The 7519-nt window shown below is 45.0% G+C and overlaps 1 long non-coding RNA gene across 1 annotated transcript in view; it reads right to left on the reverse strand.

Annotated features, from left to right (window-relative positions):
• Positions 1–494: 494 nt before the first annotated feature.
• Positions 495–7519, reverse strand: part of LOC109301127 — a 36408-nt gene continuing 29383 nt past the window's right edge. Inside the window, exon 3 of the long non-coding RNA XR_002098440.1 lies at positions 495–756. This is a non-coding gene — a long non-coding RNA (uncharacterized LOC109301127). The remainder of the gene's footprint in view (positions 757–7519) is intronic.

Below are 7519 nucleotides of genomic sequence, written 5' to 3' on the forward strand. Positions count from 1 at the left end.
CAGCCCCCGGCTTTATATACGAGCCAGTCCCTGCCCCTTCCAGTCAGCCGACCGCTGGCAGGTGTGGGCCACTAGCTCACTCTCGTTGCCCTGGTAACCAGCAGCTGGGGCCTCCAACTCACTGCTAGGGCTCTTTCCCTAGCAGTTTCCACTCTTTATAGGAGCTTACTCATTACATCAAAGACATGGCAGGAGAGATAGGTGGGCACTGGCAGACTGCCCAGATAGGTGAGAGGGTTGTTGTTGTGACTGACCTTGAAACAGTGCACCTATCATCCGAGGTCCCTTCCAGCCTTACAATCTATGGAAAAAAACTGTCACACTATACATGTGCTCTGGGGTGCAGGGGGTGGTGGGGAGAGGAGAGGGTTGGGAGCCACTCTAATTAAAATGCCCATTTCTTATACTGACATTTTTTTTTTGAGAATAAACCCATCATCTCAACAACTATAGAATTGTTCATTTAGTTCAAAGATGCACAGACATAGGCAACATAGCTATGCCTTTGACTTTAATCAAAAATGGTACAAAAGCAGAGGAATTGTGCTAGTTAACCTGATTGTAAAACTATAAATTATGTCCTAAATAAAGGTGTCCTGATTAGGATTCACTTGGATGAAAAGCATAGTGCAGTTAAAAAAAATAAAGTATCTTCATTGTTATCATTAACATGATGCACATTAGGTCTCCCTGATGTTCTCAGCCAGAAGAGCTACATGTAATTTATGAAGTACTGGTGTTCATCCATGTCAAATGCTAAAAAAAGACAATGTAGATCATTACTAAATGTATTTTGAGAGAGCACATTTCACGACTTCCAAAACCCATTCTGTGATTAGTTGCATAAAATACACCACAGCAGAGCTTGGTTTTTAGCAGGAAAAAAATGGAAACACAGTGAACCCCAATATACAGTCCCAAAGTAAACAGTCCCAAAGTGCTTTTCTAACTCAAATAGTTGTCTGAAAAACTTTTAACCTAAGAGTGGAAGTGGCAGTGCAGACAGATGTATCATTTGTAGTGGGACAAGTTGTCATAATGTTTGAATCGGAATCAAAATGTAGCACTTCAGGTGCAGACACACATCCTGCTTGAAAGTGTTACTCAGAGAGCAGGAGCATACAGGAGCCCAGTCATTGGAGGTTTCTGAGGATTTCTGAGCAGGGAGGAAAGCACTGATTAGATAGCTGCACAGGAATCCCACCCTCTGCCCCTGTGCTGGAAGTTCTTGATCACTTTCTGCTTTGGGCAGCTCATCAGTTGTGCTGCTAGCTCAAAGAGTGCCGAATGGACCCATATCACTGCCTCACCTTGCACACTCTAGTCACCCAGTGGCAAGAGCTCCCGACCCTGCTGCATTTCAGTCTTGCAAAGCTGCAACCACCCATACTCAAGCTGGCTGTAGAAGACCACATGGCCAAGAACATGGAAAGATGCCTCCATCATCTGCACTTCTTTTTTCCCCACCAATACCTTCATGTCAGATAAGTCTGAGGCCACACGGTGCACCATAGAATCCAAGCTGCAATGGGAATAACTCCAAACTATGTACCAATATTTCTGGTCCAGAGAGACAAATAGAAACTGATGGGAACACAATAGTCTGGCCACATGGACTGAAGAGTAGTGATGGATGAACTTTTGTATATCCTGTAACAGAGAACCTTAACTGTATTATAGGAAAGAGAGGTCCAGTGAAGAAAAGTCAGCAGGGCCCCTTTAAAGCCAGAACTTTTGTAGCCCAAAGGGGGAAAAGGGATTATCTGCAGCAGAGAAAAGCCTGTTTGGAGCAGCCAGAGTGGTAGAGCTCCTGGCTGCCAGGTGGGATACCCAGCTAAACAGGAGGAGGTAAGCTATCTGCTGGAGGTAAAAGCAAAGATCTCTTCAGGAGAAACAACTGGTACTGAGCTATGGACTCATTCCTACAGAGCCAAGCTTGCAGACAGCCAGCAGGAGAACACAGAAGCAAAATGGGAAGGGGAGATTAGCAGCACCTGGGTCATGTGAGCAGGTAGCCTGGTCAACTGACCAAGGGAGGGGGTCTGATTGGGATATAAATTCTCCTTCTGGGTAGAGGGGAGCTGCCTGGACCTGGCAGCAGATAATGATGGACCTCTCCAGGGAGATGGGGATGAATGCAAGCTCAGTGATAGGAGCTGTTAGCTTGTCTCCAAAAGTTTTGTTTCCTGTTTATGATGTAAACAATCATCACCTCCTCTGATTTGCAAAGGTATTTTGGCAGAAAGGCTTGTCACTTCTGTAAATCTCACAAAGTATCTTCTTCCATCTTTAGGCATCTGACTGCCCTTGTAGGTCTGACTCCAGGTGATACCTGGCCTATAGATCCACTCCTTGGCTTGTCGTAAACATGCCTTTTATTCCAGATATGAACTAGATATCCACTTCATCATATCAGCTCTTACATCTTTTGGGGATTACTGCTCAGCCTCTTCATCCTTACGTTTGACAACAGGGACTGTCTGGGTCAGGATACAAGGGGAATCAGGAGAGGGAGACCTAATGGTGGGAGTCTAATATAGGCCTCCCTCCCAAGAAGAAGAGTGTGATCAGGCATTCTCTGGAGAACTGACTGAGGCAACTAGTACTAGAGACATGATTGTCATGGGTGACTTCAACTACACTGACATCTGTTGGGAGGACCATTCGGCCACCTCCAGCAGGTCAGCCAACTTCATGACTATAATAAACTATCTGTTTCTGATATGTTGTGGAAGGGCCACTCTGGATTTAGTGCTGACCAAATGGGAGGACATCATAGGTGACCTGAGGATTGGTGGTACTCTGGGTGACAGCGATCGTGACCTAATCAGGTTCACCGTCCACCATAGGACTGGGAGATCAGTTAGTAGAACAGGAGTGCTAGATTTCAGAAAGGCAAACATTGGCAAACTCAAGAGGCTAGTTGGAGAAGCCCTGTGTGACCAGTGACTGGATGATTTGGGAGCTTAGGAACAGTGGTGTTTCCTTAAGGAGGCAATTCTCACTGCTCAAAAATAGGCGATCCCTACATGGACAAAAAGCAGGAAAGAAGGCAAGATACCCACTTGGCTTAACAGAAATATTAGGGAGCTATTGAAAAAGAAAAAAGAAGCATACAAGCAATGGAAGAAAGGTTCAGCAACCCGAGAGGAATATACCTATTTCACCAGGGCCTGCGGATACGAGACACAGAAAGCCAAGTCAGGCATGGAGATCAAGCTGCAACTGGAATAAAGGACAACAAAAAGTCCTTCTGTAGATACATAGGAAGCAAGAAAAAAATTGGGCTCCACTGTGGGACCCCCTACTGAATACTCAAGGACAGCCCACAGTCAGTCTCCACAAAAGGCAGAACTCCTAAATACATACTTCATGTCAGTATTCCTGAAATCAAAAGGGGGCTGTTCACCTGACCAGAGGCCCAGGGAATACAGGGAACACAACAGACTACATGAAATCAGTCCCAAACGAGTGAGGGATCTCCTACAACACTTAGATGTTTTCAAGTCTGCTGAGTCAGATGACCTACATCTGAGAGTCCTGAAAGATCTAGCTGAGCTTATAGCAGTGACACTGGCAAAGTTGTTTAAAGAGCTGTGGAACTCAGGAGTGGTCCCGGACAACTGGAAGTGGGCCAGCGTGGTGTCCATCTTTAAGAAAGGGAAGAGGGATGACTCTGCAAACTACAGACTGGTCAGTCTGACTTCAGCCCCGGGTAAAAAAATTTTAAGAATTTTTTTAAGGAGGCCATCACAGGCTGGTAACTGATTGGGTATTAAGAAGCAACTGGCATGGCTTTGTCAAATAATGCTTGACAAACCTAGTGTCCTTCTAGGACCAGGTAACTAACCATCTGGATGAGGGACACGAGGTTGACGTGTTTACACGAGGGACACGAGGTTTACTTAGACTTCAGTAAAGCCTTTGATTCTGCTTCCCATGGGATTCTCTCAACCAAACTGGAGGGTAATGGGCTGCACTAGTCTACAGTGAGGTGGGTGGACAACTGGCTTAGAGGCCAGTCCAAGAGAGTTGTAATCAATGGGATGGCCTCATCCTGGAGGACCATCTCCCATGGTGTCCCCCAGGGATCGGTGCTTGGACCCATGCTCTTTAACATTGTCATTAATGACTTGGATGAAGGGATGGAGAGCTCAGTGATTAAGTTTGCAGATGACACCAAGCTGTGGGGAAACACGGGCACATCAGAGGATAGGGCAAAGATCCAGGACGACTTTGACAGACTGGATTTATGGGCTGAATGAAATCAGATGATGTTTAACAGGGAGAAGTGCAGGGTTCTTCATCTGAGTAGGAAGAACCTACATCCTGAGTAGGAAGAACCATAACTACACGATGGGTGGTAGTCCACTGGCTGGCACAGCATCTGAGCAAGACCTGGGGGTCATGACAGACCAGAAGATGAACATGAGCCAACAGTGCAATGAGGTTGCCAGCAGGGCAAACTGAACTCTGGCGTGAATCAACCAATGTATAGCCAATAGATCCAGGGAGGTGCTCCTCCCTCTCTATTCGACATTTATGAGGCCACAGCTGGAGTACTGTGTCCAGTTCTGGGTGCTGCACTTCAAGAACGGATGTGGATAAGCTTGAGAGGGTACAAAGAAGGTCTACCCATATGACTAAGGGCATGGAGGATAGGCCCTATGAGAAGAGACTCTGGGAACTGGGCCTGAATAAGAGAAGGCTGCTAAGTGACTTGATGGCTGCCTACAAGTACATGAGGGGTGAGCATCAAGACCTAGGGGAGCAACACTTTAGGAAGCTACCTCAAGGTAGGACAAAGACCAATGGCCATAAGCTGACAGAGGGTAAATTAAGGCTGGACATAAGAAAAAACTTTTTCTCTGTAAGAGTCACCAGAATCTGGAACACATTCCCAGCAGAGGGGGTGCAGTCACCAGCCTTGGGGAGGTGTTCAAGATGAGGCTGGACAAGCACCTTGTTGAGCTTGTCTGAGCCCAATAACTTCCTGCCCATGGCAGGGGACCAGACTTGATGATCTTACGAGTCCCTTCTGGTTCTCTGATTTTATGATTCTATGATCCTATCTTGCATATAGTTCATCCTTGACCTGGTAGTAGGAGCAACCTTTTATGATTCCATAGACATCCTCGTCTTCACTGGAAGTCTCTACATGCTCAGTCACTGCCCTGTACTGCTACTTTTTTCTTCTTGGGTTGGCTCGGGCATCAGGATGTAAAGTGATTCTGTTTTTTAAACCCCCTTTCACCAGTGCCCATAAGCTGCAAATTTTTCTTTCCACCTGTCATGTTGTCTTGCACAGTATATACACCAGACCATAACACTGGCATTTTGGTCAGTCTCTCTGTTCTCCTACCTGAGTTCATTAGAACTTTTTTTTTTCATTGTACCTTTTTTGCACAAGCGGTCTTCATTATTTGCACCCTTTTATTTCAGCTGTCCTTGCTATTTGGGGGCATTTCTCTCAAGTTAAATCTTTTCCTCTTAACAGTCCCTTTTCCAAGCCAGAATTGTGTGTTCCACAAAGGATCCATTTTTTTCTAATTAAGGAAATCTAATGTGTCCAAAGTTGAATGTGAATGCCAGACCCTGCAACTATAATCTCTTCTGTTCCTTGGTTTGAAGTAAAAAAGTCAATATGTCTCTACCTTCTCAGTCTTTCTGTTGACACAGTAATTATTAAATGTCTTTATCAGCTGTTGGAGTGTCTTGGGCATCATTTCCACCAACCATCTCATTTGCTTCTCATCCTTGTATTCCCCCGTGAGATAGTTAAAGAAGTCTTGCCTTCCTTTCTTACCTTTATCCTGTGTGATCATCAGTGAAGTGAGAATCAATTCCTGTTTCTACTGATATCTGAAAAACCACCACTCTCAGCAGCGTAAGTCAATCCATGATGCTTGGTTCACTTATCATTCATACTTCCTGTGAGTGTCACTAGAGTGATCACTGACACTGTTTTATGTACCATATGATGGACAAGAACAAAAGAGGACTCGGGCTTATAATCTCTTTACACTGTTACCTCAACATCAGATAGCATTTTGCCTGCTCCAAATTTCCTGCCTTCAAATTGTTCTTTTCTTCCCAAACTCTATGCAGGGTACTGCAAAGTCAACAGCAGAGAGAACAGCAAGTAAAACAGTAAAATAGCCAATGAATATCAGTCAATGAATGCCAATCAATGAAATAGAGACTGGGTATTCTGTTCCTGGGGCTGAGTAACCTCAGATAATGGACTTTATGGGTGTGTATAAGAAGAATTAAGTCCTTTATGTGCAATGGCAAAAATTTCTTGTTAGACATAGGAGAAATAAAGAGATAGAAAATTCCTTTCTTGCAACTGCAGAACCCAAAAATAGAACTGAAACTTCAGTCATGAGAAAGGTACAGAGGGAGGAGAATAGTCTCCTGTTTGTTTTTGGTTCAAATGTTTTCCCTTCTTGTACCCAAAGACATTCTGAATATCCTTTTAAATCCCTTAAACAAACAGATATAATAAAACTTTGTAAGTTTAAATGCAAATTAACATGGTGCAGGTCAAACCCACTTAAGGGTTAACTGGCTCCAGGCAGTTGCTAAGCAATAGTGTTCTCCTCTCAGAATTAATGAGCAGCCAGTGCCAGTTTGTTCTGATGATGTAATGCTTCTCTTTTGTCTCTCATTGGTTGACTGTTCTGTCACTTTGAGGGGTTTTCCATAACTATTATCCCAGCTCAACCCAGTGCCTTCATGTTCCAGCTTCAGTTTCTCTGATCAGATTGTTAAGTTAAAGAGACACTTCAAGTTAAAAATATTACAAGATCTAATAAGTTTCTCTGTTTTCCAACCTAGAAAATTACCAAAGATTAAAATATTAAAACATTTTATTTTTAACATATAGGCCTCGTTCGTTTTTTGCTTTTTTTTTCTCATTTTGACTAATGAGAAATCAGTTTCACTTTATAAACAATATACTATATTTACTTGCACTCAAGATGATGTTTTTCTCCCTAGGCAACATGGGGAAAAAGTACCAGCTGGGGCAGGCAGCTGCTGCAGCCTCAGTTCCAGACTTCAGGCAAATCCGGGGTGGCTTGTCCTGTGGGGAGGGGTTACCTGGTATGGGGGAGTGCAGGGAAGATTGCATAGTAGGGGTGAGCACAGGGGAGACCTATGGGATTGGGAACATGGGGGAGGCCATGCAGCAGGGGGTGGTAGACCCAAACTGTGCAGCTGCAGGGAGGAATGGGGGAGATCACACAACCTGTCCACACTGCTGTCTGCTCTGTCCTGTCCCTCCCCTGCCATTCGCCTTATGCCCCAACTCCAGCTCTAGTCCCAGCCCCAAGCTGGCCCAGCTCAAAGATGTTGCCACTGCTTCTTCCTGACTGGGCCAGGCCAGGGTCAGACCTACCACTGCTGACTGCCCTAGAGCCAGAGCCTCCACAGAACAAGTGGTGGGGAACAAGTGGCTGGGGTAGGGATGGGTGGGGCAGGCAGTTAGGGAGAAAATGGCTGGGGAGCCAAGCAG

This window comes from Gavialis gangeticus, unplaced genomic scaffold (genome assembly GCF_001723915.1).
Source record: "Gavialis gangeticus isolate Ggan-Ray unplaced genomic scaffold, GavGan_comp1, whole genome shotgun sequence".
In the NCBI taxonomy this organism is placed as follows: Eukaryota; Metazoa; Chordata; order Crocodylia; family Gavialidae; genus Gavialis; species Gavialis gangeticus.